Here is a 12,320-nt window from a genome sequence, read left to right as displayed (position 1 = left end):
TCTCTTATTCTCCAATCTCTGTGCCGAGCTGAACCCAATTAGAGAAGTGGCATGAACCAAAAAGATGATTTCCTCCAATGCAGAAAGGAGAAGGGTAACCGAGGCCAGCCCATCCCCCACCTTCATCCCTGGGGCAGCAATGCAGCGTCTCCCTGCTCCCACGCTTGGCTCTGAAAGTTTCCCCATGAATCATGAAAAGCAGCTCTACCCATTTCTAACATTTTTATGCCATTGACTTTATTAAACCTGGGGCTTTCAATAATGCATGAAAAGAAAATCATTTCATGGTTAATAAAGCAGAGTTGGCAGACAAACTTTTTGACTAGAGCATCTAACTGTGAACACAATCGATGCAACTTTAACAAGCGTTTCAGTCTAGGATAGATTCAGGGGAGAATTGCCTGGCACTCTGAGGAAATCAAGTGCAAGGTTAACTGTGATTTTTCTTTGTTTGAACTTTTCAGAACATCTTCTATTCCTGTTATGGGAAATAGCTGGCAATCCAGATCTTTAGACCCTGGCACTGAGGGTTCACAGGGTTTCCCCTAAACATTCATGCTATTAAAAAGTTTTAGGGTTTTATTTTTTCAGTAAATTGCTATAGTCCGGTCGGAGGAACCTATTACTCATCTTAGATTGTTTTCAGTCTTCTTAGAAGCCTCCAGTGCCCATACCGGATCTCTAAGCTCATTAAAAATAAATCAAAGCTAGCTCATTTCCACATCCATGGGCTTCAAACATCATATTCTACTATTGTAGGAACCTCCGTGAATGTTTATGGCTGGCAGCAACTTAGGTGATGGGATCTGAGAGGGCCACAAAAACCCTATCACAGGAACAGATTGTCCACCATCAGTTACTCCTTTGAGTGAGATATTTTCTTCAGAAGGTTTATGTTACAGCTCAGCTGCCACCTCTGCACAGGTAACATTAAAATTTATACTCTTGGGTTGCTCAATCAGTAAAGCATCTGACTCTTGGTTTCAGCTCAGTTCATGATCTCAAGGTCCCGGGTCAGAGTCCCTACTCAGTGGGGAGTCTGCTGGAGGACTCTCTCTCTCCCAAACCCTCTGCCCTTCCCCCACTCAAATAAATAAATAAATCTTTAAAAAAAAAAAAAGACTTACTAACACTTTGGAACCTATTTGTTCATCTGATCAGTTGGTGGTTCACTTCGCTCCCCCATCAAACTGCAGAGAATTCTTGTCGGCAAAGCCCTCTCTTCAGAGCTTTGTTCTCTCTCTAGGTAACCCTAGAGGCTTCTTCCATTATTACCGCCAAAGAGACAAGGCCAAATATACATCTCCAGCCTTGACCTATTTCCCACCTCTGGTTCCTAGATGGTCATTTCTACTAGGCTCTGACTAGCTGAAACCCACCTTCCCAAATCAAAATTCATTATCATACTTCCATTCAACACGCCCTAATTTATCCAATGAGCTATTCTCCAGCCATTCTAGGGCTCCTCTCATCCTTCCTCACTGAAGAAGTCACAAATCTTCATTACTTCCTATCTACATCTAGTGGCCTCAGAAAAATAATAATAATAGCACAGGCAGTCTGGGGGATAAGAAGTGAGTAAATGTGAAGCAGTTCAGCTCAGATCAACATTTACTGAACACCTTCTATGAGCCAGATACCATCCCGAGCAGGAAGACCAAAACCAAAGGGCTAATGGCATGATGGGGGAAAAAATGGCAAGTAAACCAACAAATATGTCTTGGGGTGACATTGTGGGACTGTCTTAGCTCAGGCTGCTATAACAAATTACCCTAGGCTGGGTGGCTTAAACAATAAACATTTATTTCTCACAGTTCTGGAGGCTGGAAGTCCGAGATCAGGGTACCAGCATGTTTGGGTCCTGGTGAGGGCCCTCTTCCAACCTATAGGTTGCCAACTTCTTGCTGTGTCTTCACAGACCAGAGCTCTGGTCCCCTTACTGCCTTTTAAGAGCACTAGTTCCATCTGTGAGGGTTCCACCATCGTAACCTAATTACCTGATTACCAATGCCACACCTCCAAATACCACCACATTGAGGGTTGGATTTCAACACATGAATTTTAGGGTAAGATAAATATTCAGTCCATAACAGGGGCTCAGAAGCAAAGGCTAGGGGTGATGCCTCCCCTAAAGGCTGATGGCAAGATGGCCATTAACCTGTTGAAAAGAGGCAGAGAGGCAAGAAGAAATGGTATGACCTAAGGCATGAAAGGAAAACCATGGCAGCTTCATATTTCCAAATCTTAAAGATGGAGTCAGGGAGTGGACAGTGATGTGGAGGTGGCAAGAAGTAAAACTGATGAGGCAGCCAGTGGCCAAATTATGAAGGACCTATTAATATATCCTTGTACTTTTCTTATAAAAACCAGTTTTAAACAGGGAAATTACAAAGTCAGATTGCCATCTGAATAGATTCCTCTGGAAGCAGTTTGAAAGATTAATCTGTGGGGGACAAGACTGGAGGCAGAGAATCCATTTGTAATAGATTGAATTCTTGGTCCCAATTCTTCATTCCACTGGGGTAGCATTATGCATCCATGCCTTTCATTGTGGACGCAGTACACTTTTTGACCTTGGACTTGATTTGGCCAATGGATGTTAGTAGACATGGCACGAGTAAAGATCTGATATATGTTGGCGTGGTTGAGCTACCACACTTGTGTTCCCACCTTCCACCATGAGAAGAACATGCCCCTGCATTTTTCTGGTAGCCAACAGTTGCCAGAAGGATGACAGACAAATGAAATAGACCTAAACCCAACCTGCAGCTAAGGCAAGTCCAGCCAAGTCCATTCTAGATCACTGAACTGCAGCCAACTTACAGGCACGTGAATGAGAAATAAATACTTACTGCGGCAAGCCACTGGGTTTTGGGGTAGTTTGCTACAAGAATTATTGCTTCAATAGCTAATTGATATACCAGTTAAGAAGCTATTAAAGGGACACCTGGGTGGCTCAGTCAGTTAAGCGTATGCCTTCAGCTTGGGTCATGATCCCAGGGTCCTGGGATCAAGACCGAGTCGGGCTCCCTGCTCAGCGGGGAGCCTGCTTCTTCTGCCAGCCGCTCCCCCTGCTCGTGCTAGCTCACTCTCTCACACTCTCTCTCTCTCTGACAAATAAATTAAAAAAAAATTTTTTTAAAGAAGCTATTGAAATAATTCAATGAGGAGAAAATTAAGTCTTGAAATAGGGTAGTGGCAGTAAAGACAAGGAAGAGATGAATTCATGAAATCCCTAAGAGGCAGGATCTAAATGATGGGGTAATTGATTGGATGTGGGGATAAGAGAGAACCAAGGGAGCCTCATGGGTTTTTGCTTAGATAACTGAACAGATGGAGAGAATGTTACCAACTGAGCTGGGGGATGCAGGATGAGTATGTGTAGCTGTGAGGATGGTGACTTTCATTTAGATATGGGGACCCTGAGCAGCCTGTGGGGTGTCCAAACAGAGAAGAGGGAGGGCTCATGTAATGAACTGGGTTTTGTGGTTTAGTTTTGTTTTTGCTGCCCAACATCTGAACCCACTTTCTATGTTGGAGAATAGAATCTGCCATTGCATGAGTTTAGTGGGAAGCAATGCCCCACTGATCCTTCAAAAGTCCAAGGGGCCAGATACTTACTCTTCGTGACACTGGGGTCATGGGAGACATGACCCAAATGCAACCAATCAACTACTTTTACTCAACATTATTTCATTAATGAAACAAATAGCAGGAGATAGTTGAAAATTCATTCAGATGGTTCCAGTAGTAACATGCAGCATCCCGTGTTGGTGGCCATGGTCCCCTCCACTCTACCTTACCCTGACTCCTGCTCATTCTCTAAACTTGGTTCTTTAGCTCTCCTGCAGACTCCGTGAGCTCCCCAATATCCTCCCTAAATTAATTCTATTTCTAATTAAGTCAACCAGTGTTAGTTTCTGTTGTTTACAGTCAAGAACCCCAACTAGTAAGAAATCAACAACAGGATAGGGGTACAGGGAGAGTTGTTTCTCTGGCTTGTCAGGGGAGGGAAGAGTAAACTCCAGTTAATGTTTAGGAAGGGAGGCTGGCAGCCCCTGGCCCTCAGTGGTAAACTGCTAAAATTATCACTGACAGTCACCTGGAACGATGAACTCATTAAAGCAAAACTCTGAAGACCATATTGCTACTTGCATAGAACAAAATGAAAAGCGTGAGTCATAAGGACCATTGTTAGGTATGGCTTTTCCTAAGAGCACTGGGCCTTTTTGAAAAAGAAAATGACAAGCCTAAATCTCTAAACTTTCAACCCAAAGACTTTCTAATAATGTGTTAAAGCAGTATCTTATCATTTGCAGGCTAAAATAGCTGAAAAGCAAGCACAGAGTTGCATTGCCGTATTTCAACATCTATTGAATTGACAAATTTCCTGGGTATGTTATGTGAAGGTTAAGGCATTTTCAGGAAAGACTTGTAACCCCCCAAATTGTAATAAAGACACTTGGGAAGATCTGAAGGACTCACGATAACACTGAACATTGAACCCACACTAGGTCTTCCTTGCCAGCTGAAACACATTCCCCTCCCTTGTCTGATACCTAGTCTGAAGATGCCGCAACTCTCTTCACACATTTCCTTGCAGAAGGAAACCAGTTCTACTCATGCCTCCTTCCCCCACTTCATTGCTCATTGCTTCTAAGTGCATGTTCTATAACTACAGTACAGTCAGATCCCAGCTCAACCTGGAAGCAGGGGGCATAATTACTTACAAAGTTAAATCTTCATCAGAAGAATTTCAGAGAAGCAGACGCAGAGATGGAGACAAGCATGCTGAATCTTTATTAGGAAGTGCTCTTGGGACCATGCCTATGGAATAGAAGGGACAGAAGCAAAATTGGGCAGAGGGAAATTGGGCATAGTGAGCCATGTGCACCAACAGCCAAGGCTTCGGCCGATCCCACTGTGAGCTCAGATGGCCATTCAGAGTTGTCCAAGTTGGGGCCAAGGGTCCAGGCCTTTATAACCCAACTTTGACCAGCCACTGAATGTGGCTGCTCCAGGAAAGAGGCATGACCTTGGGCAATGCAGTTTTCTTCACCTGAGCCCCCAGTGTCAGCAACATCCCCAGCAGCTGAGGAAATGAGTCCTTCATTCCTTGGGGGTGGGGGGTTTGGGGGCGGCTTACCCATCATAATGTTTGCCAAGCCTACATAATTTTACATCACTATTAAATCAGGAGCACCTTCCCCAGAAATTAGGAGTCAGTGTGCTATCTCCAGCCACTGCAAGTGGCCCTAATTGTCGTGTAGGTTGTTAATTTGAAACTGGGACTCAACAGTGACTCATGAGAAACGAAATTCTAGGGAATCATGGAGGAAAGAATCCAACACGTAGAGATAGAAAATGCTGTAGAGGATTTATCACGTGTGACCTGCCTATACATCTGTTAGTTCTATCCTCAAGAGGGCCCAGAAGACCAAAATGCGCTGGTGGGGGAGCACCAGCATCTCTGAAAAGCAATTTCATGACTGATTTCTATAAACCAATGATGCAATTGGATGCAACTGAAGTGGGATCCTTGATTTTCATGGAAAAGGAAAGACATCAGAATGAAAGAGCTGATTTCAGGCATTTGACTGCAAGGTGATCCTGGTGGTTATAATAGACTGCAGGGCCAGAGTCGCCATCAAAATGGTCTGACCTGATTTGGTGGGGACTAATTGATTATGGAGTCTGGGGTAGAGATAAGAGTTGGCCACCAACATGGAATCTCTTTATTCTCTCTAGTAAAGATGGCATCTCCAGCCTCTTCTCAGCCATATGTGGTTATATGACTAGCTTTTGCCCGGTGACATATGGAGACGTAGGGAGGTAGGCCATTTCCCGGGCATGTCTTTAAAGGGGGCAGGGACGATGTCATGTTTACTGCCTCCGTCCCACTGCACGGAATATGGGCAGGGGGACATTCATCTTCAAAGGGAGCGACAAGATAGAAAGGGTTTGGGTCCCTGGACAACCTCTTAAAGCAGAGCTGCCATGACATGAGAGATGGGTCACTTCTATCAAAGTCATTGTCATTTGGGGTCTCCCTTATACCCCTTAAAATCTAAATCGCTGCACGTTATGCCATGCCAAAATATTTGGTTACACTATCGCCCACAACATGCTGGGAGGTATGAACCCAGCCTGTGGCTCTGGAGGAAATCACTGAGGAAGAAGTCAGAATATTGGCCTATTTGGGGTCCTCTTGGCCCCTTCTAGAATAACCTCAGGGAAACCTCATCAGTCTGTCGTGGGTGGGGGAGGGAGGGAGGAAAGCTCTGTAGAAGATTCTGCTTTCCCTGCCTGCCACCCACGCTGCATCAGGGCCCAAGAGTGTGGAGCTTTTGTGGGTGAAAAATGTAAGTGACCGATTCTGGTCACTGAACTGAAGCACTTATAAATTAGGAGATAGCCTTGCTGCAGGAAGTAAGTCTGTGGTGCAGCCCTAATCTTTTTCAAGCATTTCGCCTTAAGATCTCTCTCCAAGACAAGAGAACCACTCCAGTGGCCCAGAGTGGGTGAGGGCTTTGACTCCCCCATAAGCCAGTAGTTTCGATGGCCTCAAGATAAGTACCCTCAAATTGGTGTGGGATGGGGAGTGAATTCAGCACAAAGGTCAGTAAGCAAACGGCCAGAGACTTCAGGTTTAAAATCTATATCTAGACCACATAGTTGGCCGTTGGTACTTGCACCTGGAACCCCAGAAGCAAATAGAACACCAAAGATAACACAAGCCTGGCCTGAAACATCTTGGGACCGGTCGACCTTCAAGTCTGTGACCATTCAACCTCTCAGTCAGGGGCTGGCACTCCTTTTACATAAAAGGCCATCTGGTAAATATTTTAGGCTCTGTGGGCTCCGTGGCCCTGAACCCACTTCCTGTGTTTACAGAATCGGCCACTGGGTAAACTGTGGTGAGAGGGGCCCTCCCCCCACCAAGACCAGACACTTGCTCTCCCCTCACCCTGGCAACCAGGGCACGGGCAGGTGGCCTAAGGGGAGCCCAAGTCTTGGGCAAGTGACACCAAGAAGCCGGGCAGTTAGATTCCCTCAGGCAACTCCGTGGTGTCGCCTGGGTCCAGGGCAGGCGGTGGCAGCAGCTGTGAGCAGCTCACACCCTGTGGTGTGACCCTGGCAGGGGTTCTGCCTCCTCTGCTCTCCTTCTTGCTCACGGCCTAAGCCCAGTCTCTTCAGCCTTCTTTTTGGTCAGTTCTTGAGAAACGTAGTATCTTTCCAGTAAATTCCTCTTCCTGCTTAAGGTGATCAGTCTTCTTGCCGTTGTTGTTAGCGGACGCTAAGAGGCATGACTGTTACGGCTAAGGATATCAATCTTGTAGCCATCAGCATGAAATACCCGAGACGGTTGGAAGGTGCCCAGGGAGAGCATGTGGAAAGAGAAGGAAGCTGGAGATGGAAGCCATGGGGACACAAACATGGAAGGGAGAGAAAGAAAGTGATCTATAAAAGGGAAGTGATAGAGAACAGAATAAGTGGAAAATTAAGAGATTGTGTACAGAGAGCTGGCGTTCCCAGGTCAATATTTGGAACCAGAGTTGTTGTACGTGTAAATAAGGCACAAAGTGGGTCGGCGACATCCGCAGAAGCCACTGGGGGCTGTAAGCCAGTAAGGGTCATTGACATGGACGTGGGGGGTCACAGAAGATGGAAACTTGGATGGATTTTCACTGAGCAAGCATTTTTCAGAGCAAACTCCTTTGATCCAATTTAATTTCTTAATGCGTGTTCCCTATTGCGCAGTTAAACAGTTACCAATGTTTCCCATTTTTCATTTTTATACTCCTGAAATTATTTTCATTGGCAACGATTCCTTTCCACTTAAATTTTACATCATAAAGTTGATTCATCATCAGCTTCTGATGCATATATTCTGATTATAGCATCTGCAACCGTGAATTTTCTTTTGTGACAGTTTTTTTCTTTTTTTTTTAAATGTTTTATTTATTTATTCATGAGAGTCACAGAGAGAGAGAGAGGCAGAGGCAGAGGGAGAAGCAGGCTTCCCGCCCAGCAGGGAGCCCGATGCGGGACTCGATCCCAGGACCCTGGGATCATGACCTGAGCCGAAGGCAGACGCTCAACCATCTGAGCCACCCAGGCGCCCCGCGACCGTTTTTTTTCTAATCAAATTGTGTAAATTGGTCAAGCAGACTTACTCTTCTGTTAACTTTCAGTCAGTGACAAATGCCATCAAGTGTGCTTTCAATCATGGTCGGTTTCACTTGTAATATTTAGAGTGAATCGAATACACGAGAACATGCACTTATTTCTTGGCTAATCCATGAGGATACTGGGAGCAGTTTTATGACTCTGAAGCAGAGAGACACTGAGGAAGGAAGGAGGGAAGACAAAGGGGAAAGCAAATGAGACCCAGAAACTGGGGGGGGGGGTACCAACACACCAAACCCCTGTCTTTAGTGCGGATTCCCCTCATCTCCTGCATCTGACTCCTGAGCAGGTGCACAGGGGCACCTCTGGACCCCTTGCAGTTGGCCGGCTGACTCACTTGTTGGGGCAGGGAACCCCAAGCCGCTCTTACCCCACCCAGAGCTGTAGAGCTCTCTGACCTCTGACCCAGCACCCAGCAGTGCCTCAAGGCTGGCAGCCTATCAGTCTAGGACTCAGATTCAAGATGATGTAGGGGAGACTGATGAACTTGGCATGTTTGTAGGGATTAAACACTTACTGGCTTCACAAACGCCTCTGGAATGTGGGGGTTGCTTATTGCCACAACATAATCTGCTTATCTCAATTGCTCCCTAGAGCTGTGTGGTTTTCGGCAAGTCACTTAACCTCTCTGATCCCCGGTTTTCTCATGAAAATAAGACTTAACTTGCTGGGCTGTTGTAAGGATTAGAAATATTGAATTTAAAATGCCTGGTGAGGGGCGCCTGGGTGGCTCAGTCGGTTAAGTGTCTGCCTTCAGCTTAGGTCGGGATCCCAGGACCCTGGGATCAAGCTGCTTCTCCCTCTGCCCCTCCCCCCTACTCGTGCTCTCTCTCTCAAATAAATAAACTTAAAAAAAAAAATGCCTGGTGTACAGTAGACACTCAGTAAATGAGAGCCATTTTGTGATTAATAGTGTAGCTTAATATGAATTTCAAATTGGTTTAGTTTGGAAATCAACTGCCTTCTTTTCATTTCTTTTCCTGCATGCTTTAGGATTTAGCCCATCTAGCAGCTGGAAGGAATGACCCAGCACCCCCTTTGCCCAATTTAAAGGGGACCAATTTTGAATGCCATAGATTGGAGCTCCTGTTTTCTGGGCCAAGGCCTGTTGTGCCAGAAAAACTGAGCTCTCTGTGGGAGGTCCGGGTGCAAGGATGAGGGAGGGACCTGGGGAAGGGGCTGGAGGCATATGGCAGCTGATTGGGTGAGGCCCTTGCACAGGATCAGACTCCTGGATTGGGACCCCCCCCCCCGCACCCCCAGCAAAGTTGTGTAAGAAGGGCGCCCCTGTTCTTTCGGGGGCCAAGTGAACAGATCAAGAGAAAGTCTCTCTGAGTGCCAGGAGTTTCGGTGGGTCAGACAGAGATGGGCCAGGCTTGCCCCCAAAGAGACCCACCCCCCATCCCTGAGCTGCACACAGTGGGTCCAGCCTGCAGAGGGACCGCCACTCGGCCTGCCCCTCAGAAATCACCTGTCCTGCAGGAGGGACTCGCAGCCAGATCCACCTTGTGGCACCCACCTCCTGATGGTGCCCAGAGCTACCGCTGGACATTGGTTGGGAGGAAAGAGCCCCATGAGAAGGTGGGACTTCCTGACCCTTCATGACCTTCCTTCCCTCTCCACCTGCTGCTTCCAAATTCCTCTCAAGGCATTCAGGGACTTTAAGAACTGACCTGGCCGCCTGAGTGTGAAGGAACAATAGACTTAATTTGTTTAGCAAATTAAATAATTAAATAAATTAATATATAAATATAAATAAATTAAAATAATTAAATAAATTAAAATAGACTTAATTTGTTTAGCAAATAAACTTAATTTGTTTAGCAAATGCTTTTGCTACTCGTGGAACAGAGAAGCTTCTGCCTTGATAATTAGGAATTATTGCACGTTTTAAATTATTTATTACCCAATTTTACTGTGTATTGGCTTGATTCTATAAATAAAAATACCAAACTTATCTGAAGAAAAAATTATTAGGACTGAAGCAATAAGATTTTCCTGTATTTATAAAAGCTCTGGCGGAAGGAAACCTAACCGTCTCTCTGTCCAAATGTCTGGGAGCCCATCTCAGCTCCACCAGTCCGGCCCATCTGCAGCGCCCCTAGCGGCCTGTCCCAGCCATCGCGCCTCTGCCCCGCCGCGGTGTCCTGCTCGGCAGTGTCCACGAGAGGGCGCCAGCGCTCCTCAGAAGACGGACGCGGAGGCCGTCCTCAGGGATGCAGCCCTGGGTTGTCACGCAGATACAGAGGCCACGGGAGACACGTTGCTTCAAGATCATGCGTTTATCTGAATATGCGGCCCAAGGATTTTTTTAGACTGAAAGTATCTTACACCCCCCGTGGCAGCCCCTCCCAGAAAATAATAATAATAATAATAACAATAATAAAATAATAATGCTGTATTTGTAATGGCCCCTTATCTGGGCTGCTCCTGATAAGGGATTACCTTTGGGGGGCCTAAACTATTACCTCTCAGATATATGCAGAATTTTAACCAATATTAGCTTGTATTTGCATACTCTTCTAAGCTTTTGAAGTGATCTTCAAAAACCTTTCAGTTAGACTTCACAAAAACTTTTCGTTTCCCTCTTTGAAGATGAACCGGAGCACCTGGGTGACTCAGTCGGTTAAGCACCTGACCCTTGGTTTCCGCTCAGGTCGTGATCTCAGGGCCTTGAGACTGGGCCCTGCGTCAGGCTCTGCGCTCAGCGTGGAGTCTGCTGAGGTTTCTCTCTCCCTCTCCCTCTGCCTCTCTCCCCCACACATGCGCTCTCTCTCAAATAAATAAATACATCATTTAATAAATAAATAAATAAATAAATAAATAAATAAATAAATAAATAAAGATGAACCAACAGGTCTGCAGAGGTCATTGTTACTGCCGGAAGGTTACGCTCAGCTAGCAACCACACCTACACGTGGGCCTCCTCCCCTCCCCGAATTCTTTGCTTACCGCCCTGCTGATGCTTACCAGCCCGATGGCAGCACTTCCTTTTTTTCGGCATCGCCTGCCTCCTGCACAGTCACACACGGACGGGCGTGGCTGGGCTACCAGGCCCTCTGCCCACAGCGGCTGGGCCACAGCAGGTGTAGAAAGGAGGCCGTGGGCTGGCGAGCTCTTCAGACTTGTGTCTGCGGACGAAGGTTCTGGTCCCCATCCGGTCACCACCTGTGTGGCCACGGACACCACACCAACCCAGACCGTTCCTGAACCCGATCCTGAGGAGGTTCCCTGGCCGTGCGGTCTCTGAGGAGGGCCCACACAGCTCTACCTTTCCTGGACGGCGACTGTTGGGAGAGCCAGGGCCCACCACTGAGGAGAAAGTGCGGCGTGTGGTGTTGGGGTAAACTGAGGGTGAGTGTCTCCATCTATGGGTCAACTCCGAGCACCGAGCTTCTCCCCAAAGTCAGCCCTGAGCTCGGGCTCCTCCCTCACTCCGCACGGCCAGCAAAGCCCTTCTCAGGAGCCAGAGTCTGCGAGCCCGAAAGCAGGTGGTTTGGTCTGATGACTACTCGTGAGAGCTAAATATCGCGTGGTCAGGGCCACGCCACGGCGTCCCTGTGCAGCAGGAGCCCAGGCAACCGTGTTCAAGAACCTTCCCCACATCTCTGCTGCTTCACTTCGTGACCTCAACCTCACACCTCCCAGGGCTGGGGGGATTCGATCCTCGCTTACGGTGGAGCAGCTCCCAGCTTCCTTTGTCTTTTTTCTCCCCAGATGCCACCCCTGAGAACTTTGAAATACAGTAAATGAGCCCATTGTGATGATAAGATGAATTACAAAAATTGTCTTTTCACTAAAGGAAAAACTCTGGCGTTTCCAGGAAGCCTCACTGAACAGTAGACTCCAGGTAGAGGGAAGCTCACGTATTCCAAGAACCAACGCTATTTGCATTTTGCTGGAACATGTGAGTGGGGTTCAAAGACTGAAATCAAGTGGCTTTCCAAAAGCTTGGCTCGTTTATTTTTTTCTGACAAGTACCGTGGCTCTCATGTGCTGTCCTTACACCGTTCATGGTGTCCCCTCAGGCGTCTTCCCTCCCAGCTTCCTAAGGGCTCTGTGTCCAAGTCGCTTTGGTTCTTTTGGTCCTCAGACTCGACCTTGCACCTGTACTTAGCATGGGTCACTCT

The sequence above is a fragment of the Halichoerus grypus genome, chromosome 5 (assembly GCF_964656455.1).
Source record: "Halichoerus grypus chromosome 5, mHalGry1.hap1.1, whole genome shotgun sequence".
Taxonomy (NCBI): Eukaryota; Metazoa; Chordata; class Mammalia; order Carnivora; family Phocidae; genus Halichoerus; species Halichoerus grypus.
Note: the sequence above shows the minus strand (reverse complement) of the source record.